General features: G+C 50.0%; 1 pseudogene; it reads right to left on the minus strand.

Moving 5' to 3' along the window:
- Positions 1-2,534: 2,534 nt before the first annotated feature.
- LOC115097610 lies at positions 2,535-9,294 on the minus strand (annotated as a pseudogene).
- Between the last annotated feature and the right edge of the window lie 6,055 nt (positions 9,295-15,349).

The raw sequence follows: 15,349 nt of genomic DNA on the forward strand, positions 1-15,349 counted from the left end.
CTTGCGGGTCTCTTCCTCTCACAGCTGGTGGTGCACGGCACACCCCATTTTAAAGTTGGTGGTGCCTGTGCACTATGGACGCTACGCCCATGATTTCATGTAACCTAATCCAGTCCCCTGTAGTCACACTCGGAGCTGTGCACAGAACTTCACTCTTCACTTCCACAACCACTGACACTTTGGCTCTTCTTAGACAGACAATCTGAGAAAGAGGCAGGAGCTGGTCGGCTCCAACTATGATCACATGATCGCTGTTCAGTAGCTGCGGCTGCTTCTCACAGACAGCACCAGATCACAAGCCAACAACATTTATGTTACTGCTCAGAAGGCAGCTAACCCCTTCCAGGATTTCTCTGCTCACACGAGGATGGCAGCGAGAACAGAAATGAGTCTTTCTGAATCCAGCACATACAAACTGCTTAAATGATCAGTCTATGAAGCATTCTGGGTTTGCTCATGGGGGAGGGGGGGGGGAATCACACAGTGTCACTACAGTATCCAGCAGAAAGATACAGAAATAATTATATTGGATGCCACTGGCCTGATTAAGAAGATATGTTGCCTCTACAGATTACATCCTATGAATTCCAGCAATAGACTCTGTTTTGGTAAAATGCAAATATTAAGAAGGACATTAGCAGTACATTTGAGAGGCTGAGATCATTCCCAACAAACCCTGGCTTATGAATGAAATTTATTGCTGTCAACATATGTGCAAAACAAATCCATTTGGAGACACTGCCTCGAGAAGGATGGCCTTGCCCGGTAGTGTGCACAGAGGGAACATGTCAGAATGCAGTGTTGCCCGGTAGCGTGCACAGCAGGGAAATATGCCACAGCTTTGTACTGTTTATAGCCGGAGGCAGTTTCATGGTTCCCAAATCTTTCGAACTACCAGGAGTCAGCCCCTTCAAGTGAGACATACCTCAGATTTGTCTCACAGACAATCCATGTTATGAACCCTGCCGCGGAGCTAATCCCCGCGAGCAGGCCTTGCTTACCCTGTGCTGCTGCCTTCTTCACCCAACGCGGCATGGACGCCGCCGAAGTCGGGCCTTCCCGCACGGCCGGAGCCGCAGACTCTATTTCCTCTGGAGGCCGCCCATCGGGTCGCTCTTCACCACGGCTGGAGCTGCGGACTTCTGACCTTCTCTACGCAACTGGAAGCCGCCGCCGTCATCATCTTCGCGGCAGAAGACCGCATCCCCGAGCTCAATTGGCGGCTGGATCTGCCCTCGGGGCCTCCTGCAGCGGCTGGAGCCGCTGCCGTCTTCAGGGCTTGCGTCCAGGCCCAGCCCTGCATCTGAGTCGTCGGCGTCGGTGCAGGACTGCTGTCCGCGGTCCTGCACAGCCCTGCTTCCTCCCTCCTAGGCGCGCAGCCGCACCTCTCTTCAATATTTAAAGGGCCCACGGCCGGATATGCCCTGGGCCCCACCTTTGTGACTATTTCCTGCTCAGCCCTATAAAAGGGCTGGTCTTGCCATTGTTCGTTGCCTTGCATCGGAGTGACTTCAGTCTGGAGGCTCCTGCCTGCCAGAGCTCCGTTGGGTCTTCTATCTTCTTCGTGGAGCTCCTCGTCTCAACTGCTTCGTACCAAGTCTTCGTGTCATGTCTTCATTGCCTGAGGTCCCCGTCCAGGTGTCTCAACTCCTGGTGTTTCGCTTCCTGGTGTTCCAGCCCTCCTTGATGTTCGTTCTTGCTCCAGAGTCTTCTGTTCTGCCGGCCGTGGATCTCCGGGTGATGCAGCTTCATCATGGGAGATGCCGACAGTGGACTGGTGTCCTGTTCCCCTGAGCCGACTTGTCCTGCCCACCTTCGTGGTGCTTCGGATGACATCTGGCTTCGTCGTCGGAGTCCAACTTCAGCTGGATTCTTCCCTGCGCTCGACCCGCTCTCCTCATGGTCCGTGACCAGCCTCCTTGGGCTGTGTAGGGCGCGTAGTGGGACAGGGTGGTCCGCGACCAGCCCATTGGGTCCACCCGTGAAGGTGGGCTGAGTAGGGTGCCCTGAGAGACAGTACCAATGTCTACCTGCCCAGCTTCTCGTCTCGTCTGGACGTTGTCAAGTTCCTTGTCTCGTCCCTGATGCCGTTGCATCAGCCCTGGTGTCATGTCTTCAACAGCCCTGGTGTCATGTCTTCACATCAACCCTCGTCGGTAATGCCGTCGCATCAACCTTGGTGTCATGTCTTCGTGTCAAGGCCTCCGTCTGCCCTCATCCTCAGGCCGGCCTGCTGCTCCATGCCGATCCAAGCGGCAGGTCCGAAAGGGCTCGGAACGGTCGGAGGACCGTTCTCCTACCAACATCATCATGTTGTTGGCGCTGGGAGCTTGCAGGCCCGGCAGGGGGTATGACCGTGTCTCTGCCATCCTGGGACACGTCGCCAGCCCTTGGTTCGGTCCTGGATCTGTCTGGAGTCGGGCTGAGGCTCAAGGGCACACAAATCACCCGCTCTCAACAGAATGCAAGGCCTTTCGAGGCTGCCAACACAACAATCCAGCTGCATTTAACCAGCATAAGTGCAACCTGTCTCCTCATTGTGTCTTACTGCTTCTTTGAAGAAATGGTATTAAGGAGTTTTCAAAGAAGCACAGCCAGAAGTGTGAGAGCCCGGTATACCAAAGGTGTGTCTGCTTGCACCACCACTGGGGTGGCGTCTGGCACAGTGCCTGTTTTAGAGACACTCTTAACTTTAGCCAGTTAGGATACAGTACCTTCAGGTCTTTCAGGGTTCCATAGGCTGCCAGAGAGAAGTCTGGGTCTCCTGTGGTCAACAAGTCAAAGATGCAAGACTGAAAGTGTTACGTCGGCCGGCCACGGTACCCATGGCCTACCTTCCTCACCTCCGGCGTTCCCGCAGACAGGCTCTGGTCCCTTTCTGGCACGGGGAGAGCGCTTCCAGCGCTGCCCCCCTTACGGTGGCCTTGTCAGCGGTCGGCACCTTCGCAGCGTGGCAGAAAGGCCGCCACCACTTCCTTGGCCAGGCCGGCTTCCCAGGAGCGCGCCTCACTGGAACATTTAAAGGGCCCGCAGCACGCTAAGGCTGCCGGCCCTACTCGCAGTGACGTCACGTGGCCTGGTATTTAAGGCCGGGCCTAGTCCTCACTAGTTGCCTTCGCAACTGGTCTCCTAGCCACTCATTGCCTTGGGCTTCCGTTTCTGGATTTCCTGCCTTGTCTGCGTCTGACCCTCTCCGAACCACGACCTCTGCATTGCCTGACTACGCCTCTGACCCTCTCCGAGCCACGACCTCTGCATTACCTGACTACGCCGCTGTCCCTCTCCAAGCCACGACCTCTGCATTGCCTGACTACGCCGCTGACCCTCTCCGAGCCACGACCTCTGCATTGCCTGACTACGCCGCTGACCCTCTCTGAGCCACGACCTCTGCATTGCCTGACTACGCCGCTGACCCTCTCCGAGTCATGACCTCTGCATTGCCTGACTATGCCTCTACAGTCTACGTCCTGGACTTGGCCCACTCAAGCTTTGGCCTGTTTCTGCGTGGGCGCCCTCTGTCCATCTGTACTTCTTCTTTCCACCATTGCTGCCTTAGGGCTGACCTTCCTGATCTCTTCATAAACGATGTCGCACAGAGGCCCACCTAAGTCCTGCTGGCCCCGGCACCCAAAGGCTCAACCCATGGTGAACGAAGGCTGGTATAGGTGAAGCTCCAGCAGCCTCTGTCCTCCAGCCCACTCCGCCTGCCGACGGTGGGAACCCGTAGGTCCCTACCTACGGGTTGCATCAACCCCACCTCGGTCCAAGGGTCCACCTCCAGCACATCAGAAAGTAAACGTCTTTCACCTGCAGGAGGAGCCAGCACTGCTCGGTGCCTGTTTCAGCAGTGTAGGCTCTGAGAAGACTAGGCTGGAGTGAGACATAGCTCTCCACGCTCAGCCTTGGCTCCCGGATGAGCTTGCTCTTGGGGCAGCCATGCAAGCAGAGCTGCAGGCCACTGCTCTCCTCTGGGCTCAGCATCTCCTCAGAAGCACGGATGGCGAAGGTGAGGCAGTGCCCCACCTGGCGAATTATGATGATGGTGGTTCCGATGTAGGTGGCCTGAAGCTCCACCCAGCCGGTAAGTGGCTCTCTCCAGGATGTGCAGGCTGCCCCCCCCCCTCCCGTTCCTGGAACCATTGCTGAAGGCTAGCGGCAGGTCTTCCATCGAGGCCCGGTAAACTCGCTGTGCAGGGCGTCCCTGGAAACTCTTAAGATCACTGTGATCTGCTAGGAATGAAGCAAGAAATCAACCTTAAAACTGGGGCTTTAGTGTCCCCTTACCTCCCGCCCAGCATAAAAAAGTGGGTCCCCAAACAAGGCTGGGAACTCCAGCCACAAAAATCCGAAGAGCTGTGCCTCCAGGGACCATTTCCTGCTTCACTGTTCCATGATAAAGAATTGTTAAAGCTAACTCCACTTTGGTGGTGGGGAGGGTTAACCATTTTTTACTCTTTAAAATTGGGCTGGGCTTGTCGCACTGCTGCACACTGCCATGAGGAGGAACCCAAGCTTGTGTCCTGATTTAGGTTTTGGGTTGGGGATGCTGCAGAGGCAACACACTCGTAGCCTATGCCCAGTCATTGTGCACTAGCGACACCTAGTGACTGGCTTTAGGGCCAATGGCTGCAGAGTTTTGGAAGGACAACTGGCTGACAACTCACTGCAATGAATGAACTCAAAGTAAGCCAGGCGGGAATAGCAAATAAGAAAAAAAAAAAAATCCCTCAGTAGCTGCAAATGATGCCTTATTTTACTAGTCGTACTGTTCCCAACAGAAGGCCGGTTCTTATTGAGCTGCAACCCCTTTCTCTCTCTCCCAAAAAAGAAAACCAAATATGTTCCAAGCATAACTAATGGAACCCACTTTCCAGAACACAAATGCGCCTGTATCCAGGGATCTCAAAAAAAAAAAAAAAAAAGCACCATCAGGCCTCCCTTTCACCCGCTGCCATGTGCTGCAGATCTGCAGAGGACTCAAACATTATTGTGGGGGACACAGGAACACGGTGTTCCCAAAAGCCTCCTAACCTTTGGAAGGAGGCCAACAATATAGTGTTTGAGCCCTTGCTACCGATTACGGCTGTTAACACAGGAATTTGCCAGAGGTGCACTTCGTTAACTATCCCATTAACGCTTCTGTGCCTCATTGCATTGACACAGTGATTGGAGCCTCTAAACTTTCCTCGTTGTGGTAACTTTTTAAAAAAAAAAGGTGCTTATCTGCAGGATCCAGGTGCTAACATGGCAGAACATTTCTCAAGCGAGAGGTGCTCCACTGGCAACAGGGAACAGCACTAGAGATGGAGCTGTGAATCTGGGCTGAGCCCAGCGGAAAACCAAACCAAAAACCCAGGAAGCAGCAGGGGCCCAGGAACTACATCAGCCGCCAGGCTGTCCTAAAACAGATAACTCTCAAGGAACCTGGCCCCACCACATGCAGACACCCCACAACTTCGCCACACCAGGTGTTCCTTATTTCTACGCCACTAACGCTGAGGACACTAAGCGGCTCACAAACAAACATACGTAAATGAGCTTGGATGCTTAAAATCGAGCATTTAACAGCCTAGAAAAGCATCCAGCAGCCTGTCTGAAGCAATGCGCTCTCCTCTCACTATGTGCACAGCTCAGAGGAAACATTGCCTGGAAATACTGCTTTTCTGAAGGCAAACGGGAGCTTTTACTGATTCTAGCTGGGTTCTTTCTCTGGGAGGAAGGTCAGGCCAGATACCAGAATTTGTATCCCTCTTGCAAAAGGCGCCCTGGAATCTTTCATCTCCTCACAACACACAGGGCTTTGGTCAAGCATTTGAACGGTGGCACCTGCAGCAACACGGGGACACCACCAAGGTGAGGGAGTCAGTGCAGCTGAAAGGAAAAAGGATCTGCCCTCAATGTTGTCTGACAGGTGGATGAGGAAAGTTGGTTTCAGGTGATAACGGGTTGTTTGTGTTCGTCAATACCATATAAATGCAGAATCACAATAAACTTACTGGGTTCTTGTGCTGCTTCCGATACCCACGATGAACTCAACAGGACCCATATAAAAATGGGTTGCCTTCTTTTCATGCTACAGTGCCGTTCACACTCGCTTTGAGGAGCAGAACACCTGCTATCTCTCTATATTTTCCCCTCCTGATTCCCAAATTTACTTCTTATTTCTGCCGGTCGTTGGAATACAAAATATTCCAGATAATTTGGGACTGCTCTAAGGGGTGCTGCTTTTAATGTGAAGGCCAGACCTGTTTAGTTTCTCTCCATTTCCTCAAGGTTACAGCACTGGGGAGAATCCTCAGGACATGCATAATACATTTCTTGGGGAATTCTGCGTTACTGCGGAGCGCAGAATTTGCGCAAAATTCCCCTCCTGTGCAGAATTTCTATTTTCTCGATAGAATTTGGAGCAGGCCCCGGTGAGCCCATTCCACTCGGGGTGAAGAAGGAGCAGGTCCCGATGTGCTGCATTGCAGCGAAGAGTGTGCAGGTCTTAGTGGCTGTGAACGGCAAAAATACAGTAGATCCTGGTAAGAGTGAGTCTATGTGTAGAGGTTGTTTGTCTGAGAAGCTGTGTGTAGGGATGTGTGTGTGTGTTTACGAGAGAGAGAACATGTGTGAGGGTGTGTGTTGGTGCCAGAGAGAGGGAGACTGTGAAGGAGTGTGTATATGTGTGAGATATTGTGAGCTGGTGTGCATGAAAAAGGGATTGTGGTATGTGAGGAAGCTTGTTTGTGAGAGAGGGAGCCTGTGTGAAGGTATCTGTGTGTGTGAGAGAGGGAGCCAATGTTCAGAGGTGTGAGAGAGATAGGTGTATGCATGAGAGAGAAAGGGAGCCTGTGTGGGTGTGTGTGCAAAAGAGAGAGGGAGCCTGTGTGAAGGTGTATGTGTGTGCCAGTGAGAGAAAGGGAGCCTGTATGAGGGAATATGTGTATGTGAGAGGCAGAAAGAGAGCTTGTCTGAGGGGATGTGTATGTGCACGAGAGAGAGGGAACATGTGCATGTGTGTGTGAGAGAGAGGGACAGAGGGAGCCTGTGTGAGGGGCAGTACTGAGAGAGGGGTCAAACTCTGGCAGTGGAGAAAGAGTGGAAGGGGTTGAGCCTAGCGGGGAAAGAGAGCTAGTGGAGGGTGGAAGAGTTGTGAGGCCTGAGAAGGCAAAGTAAAAGGGATCTGAAAGAGTGGGTGGAAGGGACACTCTTACAATTTCTAGGGAAATTCTGCTCAAAATATTTAAAACTCTGCATCTTTAAGTAATAACTTTTTTCTGTATTACATTTTAAATTAATTACTTAAAGACTGTCATGTATACTGTGTTATTTTGACCAATATAAAAATATGCAGAATTCTGAAGAATTTTCAATTTTTTTGTGCAGCATTTTCAATTTTTTTGTGCAGAATTTCCCCAGGAGTAATAATAACCCACTGCATGATGTCACAGCCCCAGGGAATAGTAGCTCAATGGGATTAAATGTTCTCCGTATCACCACTAGAGGGCAACAGATAGCCACGAACCCACAGAAAGATGCTAGACGAAGTTTAGTTACCTCGCTGGTGGCAGTAACACTTGATCCAAGAATCACAGGTACATTGGTGACTTGGAGAGACAGATACCGATTGTCCGTGAAGGGCCTTCCACCTTACATATCTGAAATTCATCCTTAAAAGCCCCGAGTCCACAATGCACACATTTCTGGCCAGTTCCCACCTTGCTCTTGTACTTGCAGGGCTCCGACGCAAAGGGCCCGACAGCATCCAGTATCTTAGTACTAGAGCAGTCGTGCTGTCAGAAAAGCTCTTTGATGCGAAAGACAGCGGAGCGGTAAATCAGCCCCGCCAGGCTTTGGCTGACCTTTTGGTGCAGAGCAAGAAGGTTCGCAGAGCGATGCAGTAATCTACGTCTGGCAGTGCTTCCTCAAGGAGCCTGTGGCTTGTGGGATGTGGCCGACACTAGTCCCGCATTACAACGCTGGATCCGGCAGAGCTGGCAACGTGCTGCAGCAAGGGCGGGGAGAACGTGATTTTAAATCAGTTCATGGCTACCTGCTCAGTTTCCAAAATCCTTAGGAACACAACATGCCCAGCTTCTCCCTATGTCCATGTAGCAAGCTCTGTGGGGAGGACAGGAGGCCCAGGCCTTTCATTACATCCGTTTCTTGTTTATATTTCTAGTGTTTTTAAAGTAATAAAACACGGAGATAAAAGGCTAATACAACTGAAGTCCTGAAAGCCACAGGCCAGGCTCACACTTCAGGGTTACATGTAGCCTAGAAAAGTGTAGTGCATCAGTACTGCAAAATCTAAGGGGGGCAGAACCAGTAAAAACCCAACAGTGATTGCACCAACCAGTAATAATCAAATTCTGGCAAAGGAAAGTGATTTTTCTACCCTATTACTGGGCATATTTCCTTATATTTAAAATACAAATTTAAATCAACAAAACTCACAACTGCAGATTCACAAACAGCTCAAGTTCTCCATGTAAATAGCTGTCAAACTATTTCCCCCCGTTTTCAGATTACAACACCCAATTCCGCCTGTCTGGGAAACACTTCACCAGCTGCATGTGGGATTAATATCCCAAAGAGCAGGCAGATTAAAGATCTTGCAGGTATTGCAGAATACTTTCCTTCCGTTAATGTCCTCGCCTGTCACATGCCAACCTGTGAGGCAGACGCCCAATATAATCATACAGATGGGAAACAGGGCAACCAGCTAGTATGTCAGGCCAGGGATAGGGAGGCACCGCACCACCCTTTTGGGTCAGTCTGCTAGCATGCGAGCCTAAAAGGAACAGGGGCACAGAAGCAACCCTTGACCACGGCGCCGTTTGTCCAGTGTCTGCCCTGATAAAAGCGACCACCAAACCTGCCTGGCGCGCTTCCTTCCTGCCCACCCGACACCAAACTGCTGCCTTTGCTCTTGGTGCCACGGATGGACAAAGGTTGCCTGAAAAGCAAATTTAGGCATGAATTTTAGCGTAAGGCAGTTACTACCCCTAAGAGAATCATGGGGTAACCTGCATGGGCACGGTGGAAACTACTAGAAGAAGCTTGCTGGACCATTTGGTCCTTTTCTGCCGTCACTACTATGTTATTGTTACTACCTCTAACCTCAGGGCAATCCATTTTCATCAGGGCTTAATCTATTTTACTGGTGAAATTAAGCAGCTTGATTAAGGCATTCTTTACTTACCCAGCTGGATCCCCACCCATCTCTGTACTCTGCTGACACTCTGAAGTCACTGATGCCAACAGGTGCCCATCCCGGGCAGTCAGGGACAGAGTCACATCTACCATGAGACTATTATTTTCTGGCCCAGCAATTTCTGCCTGCTCCTATAGCCTTTCCAGCTAAATTGGAACAGGCCCTTATTGGGCAACAACACCAGGAGACTTCATTCAAGCCCTCTGGGGACAGGGAAGTGTCTTGGAGGAGAAGTCCATTACCTGCTATTAATCAAGTTGACTTAGAGAATAGCCACTGCTATTTCTAGCATTAGTAGCATGGGATAGACTTAGTTTTTGGGTACTTGCCAGGTTCTTGTGGCCTGGATTTAAAGTGCCGAAAAGCAGAATATAAATCTAAAAAAATAAATACCCCCCCCCCCCCCCCCCCCCCACACACACACACACACACAACTTCTAACTCAATCACTGCAGTCCTAGCATGGAAACCAGAGCGTGCAACTCCCTTTGGAATCCACTCTCTGTGTACTCCGAGGCGCACCTCCAGGTGGCGCTGCTGTCTATTGGTTGGGATTTCCTCCCTCCATCCTCAAAAGCAGAGGAAAGGTCAGGGATTCTGATCTCCCACATGGCAGCAGAGTCAGTGGGATGAAGGACTCCTAAGGTCTGCCAAAATTTTCACATCTTTGCAAAGTAAAAGACTGAATTCAGAGAACAGAAAATACTTCTCCAGCACTCCCAAATTCTAACTATGTGGGATTTATTTTCATGCCTAGGGAGCAGGGGAGAGGGTCCCCTGGCTGCTCAGGGGGGGGGGATAGAGAGTGTGGCGTAGCCTCAGCCGGTCACTGGCCATCCACGAAGATACCACAGCTGGCAGGAGAAAGGCTCCTCTGTGCTGAAGGCGTGTACCATGATTTCTTTGGCAGGAGTTACTGATCCAGTGCTTATGGATTAAATTAGAAGAAACAAAAATGGTGCAGAAATTAAAAAAAAAAAGATATTTCACTCCGCAATGAGCAATAACGCTCAAGATCTGGGAAAAGCAACAATCATCAAATCCACATTACGCAGTGATTAGCACCAAGGCAGGGCTACCATAGCCCACAAAGCACTGGGTGTTATCAAAGGCATCTGTGAATTAGCAACAGCACCTAGGCACCCCAGGAGAAACCCTAAACCACAGCCCCATAGAGACCCTCGCTCCCTATCGTAAGACTAATACGGAGCCCCTCACCTCAAATCACCTGCAAAGCCCCACCGAGACCTTCACCCCATGCTACAGTTCTGACCTGGAGACGCTCATGCCAAGGGCTGTGCCAGTAACAGGATGACCCTGTCCTGGCTTTAACCCCACTGCATGTTGTGACTTGTAGTTGTGCTTTTTTTTGCTTGTTCCCAGCTCCATCAACTGTTTTCTCTCTCTGGTTCTCCTGCATCACTCAACCCCTTGTTCTCCCCCCTTGCTCTCGGTACCCGGTGGCAGGCCGCAGGCGCTGAACGGTAGCAAAAACACCGCACCGAGCCCTTGCCCCAGGCCCTCCAACACTATAACCAGCAGGAGACGGCTTCTTTCCCTCATCCATCAGGCCTGCAGCCACTGCACCTTTCCGCTTCCCATGCGCCATCCTCGGCGAAGCCAAACACTCACGCAACGGCCGGCCAGGAACCCCAGAGAGCTCCGTCAGTTACCCTGCCATTCACAGCCCTTCCCATTCCGCTTGACAAAATCACAACCCCGCTCACTGCCAATCAAAGCCCGTCCTGCTACCCTTGCCACCAATTGCGGGCAGCCTCCCTCCATCCACCGCCATTCTTAGCCTGCCTTCGCTCCTCCTTTCACCGCTTACAGTCCGTCCTCGCTGCACCCGCCACCCATTCAATCATAGCCTGCTGCCATTTGCACGTTCGCCACCAATCACAGTCTGCAGGGCATGCTGCATTCTCCAACCAGAGCGATCAACTGCTTCATCAATAAACGTAACTATTTACACATTCATATTGTTTTTAGCCAATACACTGACCGGAACGCCTGTGCCCTGTTGGAATCATTAAAGGTACAGTGCCCCTTCTTGTGCCTTTCTCCGCAGATGCCCCGCAACATGGGTTGGGCTTGTGACTGTGGCTTTATACGGACTAAGGCAGGGGTAGATCCTTTTTTGACCCCAGGTTTATGTTAATTATTACCTTATGTATTACTTTGGCAGCACATGTAAAAATTGTCATGCGAATAAAGTTAGCTGAACCTGACACGTGCTCTGTAAGGAAACCTTTGGCCAGTCCGAGGGTTTTGACTATAGATCACATTGCATTGTGGGATTTGTAGGTCCCCTTTTTCCACTTCAGATCAATCCGTTCTCTTATACAGGGCAGGGTCAAAATGCACCCGGAGGAGGGACGAAAAGGAAACAGGATTGGCCTAAAGTCTCCTGTGGGGCTGTTCTACAGGCTGGGGTGGACCCTTTCAGCCCTTTAACCTTATGACAGGGGCGGCCAACTCCAGTCCTCAAGCGCCACAAACAGGCCAGGTTTTCAGGGTAAGCACAATGAATACGCACGAGATAGATCTGCATATAATGGAGGCAGTGCATCCAAATCCATCTCATGCATATTCATATGGATAACCTGAAAAGCAAGCCTGTTTGTGGTTCATGAGGACTAGAGTTGGCAACACCTACCCTATGGTGACATGACTGGGAAGAAGAGACTTGTCAGGGCCTGGAATTCTCAGAATCTGTGCCACTATAAATGGGCTTTTCTCCCTTCAGCATCTCAGTCATAGCTTCATGCGAGAAAAAAAAAAGCCCATTCACATACCCTAATGCAGTGGTTCTCAACCCAATCTTCAGGACACACCTAGCCAGTCAAGTTTTCAAGACCTCCATGATGAATATGCACAAGAGGGATTTGCGTACAATGGAGGCAGTGCATGCAGATCTACCTCATGCATATTCATTGTGGATATCCAGAAAGTCTGACTGGCTAGGTGTCCGTCCGTCCCCCACCCCAGGGTTGGGTTGAGAACCCTTGGTGTAGCAATGATGACATGCAATATACAAAGAAAGCACTGTGTCCCTCCCTGAGCAGGAAGGAAGAGTTCAGGGGAGTCTTTGATTTCTGAAGCTATTTATGAATGAACATGTGATATTATTTAAATGCAGTTAGAGTCTGCCCAACTAGGCAGGATATGACATTTTAAAATAATAACAAAGATGCAAAAGCATTTGATGTGATTCACAGACTGGGTTGGTGCTGGTGCATATAACGACTACACAGATATGCGCAGCAGCAACTCTGGTGATAGCACTGTGCCGCCGCGCTACCCTCAGACTGTAACGGTATGACAGCGATAAAGGGAGGGGCGGCTACATAACTCAGGATAACAAAGTTATTCCAAAGCGATGTGCAGGAGTCACTGCTTCTTGTTAATTGTGAAAGGACTTTGCTTAAGCTGTGATTAAACTGAAGGAGAACCCCCATACCCTGATGACCAGCAACAAAATCGTGTCCACTTCTTTTGCTTTCCAATTTAAGTCCTGCAGCTCAGGACATCCAGCGATAGCCCATCAGTAGAACTTATGCTTTCCAGATCTCTCTCCTTCTCTGGGAAGGTGACAAGACTGAGCATAGCTCCTCGGATGTGCTGAAGGATGTCCCTAATCTGTTCTGTGGGGATCGTTTTATATCCCAGAGAGGTTGTCCAGGGCCTGCAAGGAGAGGCTAGCTGAAATTGCCTTCCCAAAGACTACTTTTGTTCTTGTGATCCCTGGGCCTGTCAGTCTTTGGATCCCCTGTTCCTGACACAGACGGATTAATTCTCACTTCAGAAAGCATTCATCTGGAGATTGAACTTCTACAACAAAAGCCTCTTGTTTTTTTGGTTTTTGGTTTTTTTTTTTACAAAGTCCCTTTAAGTTTCTAAACCTGCAGGGTGCTAATGTGGGGAAAGGTTGCTGCTACCTTTTTTCTTGGTTTGTTCTATGAAAGTTTTGATTTTCTTCCCGCAAGTCCTGAACAGATGCTACCGTATTGTCCTCAGCAGCACAGCTCCCTGAACAGGTCACAGCCCATCCTGGAGAGTGGGCCAGCCTGACAAATCCTGATTCTTCAGGGGCAATCTGCAAAAAGCAGCCTCTTGCTCCCAAAAAAGGAACAATCTCTTCTTACACACAAACACATACTCATACCATATCTGTGCACAAACACAGCACCTAGCCTCGGGTTTTTATCAGAAAGCATTATCTCTGTAAATCCATCTCTCTGACACAGTATAATCGCATAATGTCCAGCTACATGTCACCAAATTCAGAGAAGCATTCCCATTAAGGTGTTAGGTTTCACTCCTCAGGAAGGGAGGAGTTACCAATCTTGTTATGCTTCGGTTCCTGTGGGAGGAGGAGTTAGCAAACTGTTATGAACTACTCCTCAAGAAGGGAGGAGTTAACAATCTGTAATGAATCTGCTCCTGTGGAAGGAGGAGTAAACAATCTGATATGCTCAGCTCCTGTAGAGGGTCCAACCAACTGTTTTATTGTAACTTTTATTTCCATTCCTCTTTCTCTATGTACCCTTTGTTATTATGTAAACCGAAGTGATGTCCATACGAACTTCGGTATATAAAAGCGTTTAAATAAATAAATAAATAGTAAACAATCTGTTAGGGTTTAGATTGCGGAGTAGCAAAGTATTATGAATCTGTTGCTGAAGGCTCCTGATGGAGAAGAGTAGCAATCTATTACCAGCGGAGTGCTTAGAGAGGGCACTCAGCTGTAGAGGAATGTAGAAAGGTGGATCCTTGGGCCAATGGCAGATGACTGCGCCCCCAGAGGATATCCTGAGAGGGACCACCGGCTAGGCTTGAGTACGAAGACAGACACAGATAATTTTTATTAGACAGGTTAGTAGAACCACCAGAGGTGGCAGTAGTGAGCTGATATGCCCGGTAGGCTGAAGTCCCTCAGGTACTGGAACAGCAATCCCAGGGTTGCTGAGCTGTAGAGAAACTATAGATAGTGAGTAGACAGGGTATGCTGTGTTCATAGCCAGAACTAGATGACAAAACTCACATAAGGTCTTTAGGGAGCTCAGTAGCTGGAAAGGGTTAGGCCCTTGAGGAGCGAGTACCTGGTTCCAGGGAAAGCTCTGAGAGAGCGGTGGTTACTCACAAATGTCTGTATCTGCGATAGCTTCCAGGCAGTAGGGATCTTCAGAGTGTTCAGGAACATGAGCCCTCGAGGAGCGAGTACCGGGTCCTATCTATAATCTGAAATAAAGAAAAGAGAGCAAGGCCCCCTAGGAGCGGATACCCCTGGTAAGTCCGAGGAGGCAGAGTAGCTTGGACGAATCCTTGCTAACTCGAAGTGTTAGCAAATACTGAGACCTTTTATATTGGAAGCGGATGACGTCAGCTCAGAGGGACACCCCCGAGGTTCGCGCCCTTGCCGGTACATCAATCGGAGCGCGCGCCCTACATCATCAGGAACATGGCGGATCCGCAGCGTCGTGCCAGTCCGGGGATGCCCGAGAGAGATGGGAAGAAGATGCCGTGGCAGCTAACCATCCATCAGACCCAGAGGGAGTTGCCAAAGAGATAAAGAGGGCGGAGTGAGGGTGACGAGCAGCGACGGACGCAACAGTACCCCTCTTCAAAGGGCGATCTCCTCTTCGGGTACCAGGCTTAGGTTTCAAAGGATGTGCGAGGTGAAACTGATGAAGCATCTCTTTGTCCAAGATATTGGTCTGAGGCTCCCAAGTGATAAAATCAGGGTCGAAGCCTTCCCAAATCAGAAGGTATTCAAAATCTTGCCTCTGATGCGAACATCCAGAATCTCTTTGATCTTGATTTCTAATTCGTCTTCTGCAAAGGTGACAGATGGATCTTGAGATTTGGAAGAATCTTTCAGAGTGTTATTGGTGTTATCAGCAGCAATGAGTAGCGCTGCTGTGAACGTTACTGAGGAATTCAGTGGAAGTGGTGATGTTGAAGAATGTCCAAAATCCACTTCTAAAGATGACTCTCCAGTAGAAGATGCTGAATGAGAGATGGTAGTATTTAGCAGCAATAGCTAACTGCTATAGACGCCACTGAGACTACAACGGAAGTGGCGATGTTAGTGTACGTCCAACCCCACTTCTAAAGGTAACTTCTTAACTGGATGAGATGTTG

Source organism: Rhinatrema bivittatum, chromosome 8, assembly GCF_901001135.1.
Source record: "Rhinatrema bivittatum chromosome 8, aRhiBiv1.1, whole genome shotgun sequence".
In the NCBI taxonomy this organism is placed as follows: Eukaryota; Metazoa; Chordata; class Amphibia; order Gymnophiona; family Rhinatrematidae; genus Rhinatrema; species Rhinatrema bivittatum.